Source organism: Cicer arietinum, chromosome 1 (genome assembly GCF_000331145.2).
Source record: "Cicer arietinum cultivar CDC Frontier isolate Library 1 chromosome 1, Cicar.CDCFrontier_v2.0, whole genome shotgun sequence".
Taxonomy (NCBI): Eukaryota; Viridiplantae; Streptophyta; class Magnoliopsida; order Fabales; family Fabaceae; genus Cicer; species Cicer arietinum.
The window spans coordinates 23,223,649-23,225,034 of NC_021160.2; positions in this window are offsets into that span (position 1 = coordinate 23,223,649).

The window sequence follows — 1,386 nt, forward strand, 5'->3', positions numbered from 1 at the left end:
AGACAAGAACTCATGAGTCCCTTCACTTAGCGACACTCGGAGTTTGTTAGCAGCTAAATACTTAACAACTCCTGGTTCGGGGAAAAGAACCAATTTACGAGCACAATCCAAGATCACATAATGATAAGACATCCAATCCATACCGAGGATGACCTCGAGTGATTGTAGCGGTAAACAAATTAGATTAACCAAGAAATCCCTATTCTGTATAGTCATTCGACAATGTAAACATGCTGAATTTACGGTTAAGGTCTTAGCAGGTGTGGACACAACCAAATCAAAAGGTAAAGCAGACATAGATAACTTCAAGCGATTCACACAGTCCATAGCAATGAAGGAATGGGTTGCCCCCGAATCAAAGAGTGCAGTTAAAGTGTTACCTGCAATCTCACAGTCGCGCTGAATCAGATTACCAGATGGATTCCCCTCTTCAGCATTCACACAATAAATGCGTCCTCTAGCAGTAGGACGGGTAGCCCTAGCTACATTCACAACTGGTTCCACCTTTGGAGCCGTGAAATCCTTCGCCATGTGTCCTGGCTGCTGGCAAGTGTAGCAGGTGAGAGTGTTAGGGGTACAAGCATTAGCATTATGCCCCTCTTCCCCACAACGGAAACATCGGACCACTCGTCCCAGTTGTCTCCCGAAATTCTAGTTCCCCGGGCGATTCTGCCCACCGTTGTTAGTTCGTGGTCGATCATAGGGTTTAGCAACTTGTTTCCCCTTGTTGTTCTGGTAATTCACCCGACTAGGCCCTCCTGTACCAAAATTCCCTCCTCGGCTAGCCCTCTTATTCTTCATATCTTCGACTTCCCTACCCTTTTCCACAAGGGCTTGGAAACATTGAATTCCCAAGGGTAAGACGGAGTCTTGAATCTCATACTTCAGTCCGTCTTGGAAACGATGACACATGAACGGTTCATCAATTTCTTCACGGAAGAACCTGAAATGCCTCGATAGCGATTCAAACTTAGCTGCATATTCGCCCACGGTCATGCTTCCCTGGTGAAGTTTCAGAAAATCATCGCCCAGTTTAGTCCTGGTACTCATCGGGAAGTATTTGTCTAAAAACTTCCTTTTGAACGATTCCCAGTTCACCTCCTCGTGGGCGGCTCCCATCAATAACCTTGCACTCCTCCACCAGTACTCAGCATCCCCCAACAGCATGTAAGTGGCATAGCTGACTTTCACTCCCGCCTGACAATTTATCATTTCAAAGATCTTCTCCACTTCTTGGATCCATTGATCCGCCTTCTCTGAATTCTCATCCCCCTTAAACTTAGGAGGATTGTAACGACGGAAGTCTTCTAACCCGCTTGACTCTGCAGCACGGATCTCTCTCCCCCTCTTTCCAAGATCCCGTTGAGTCTTGGCAGCAGTCTGTGC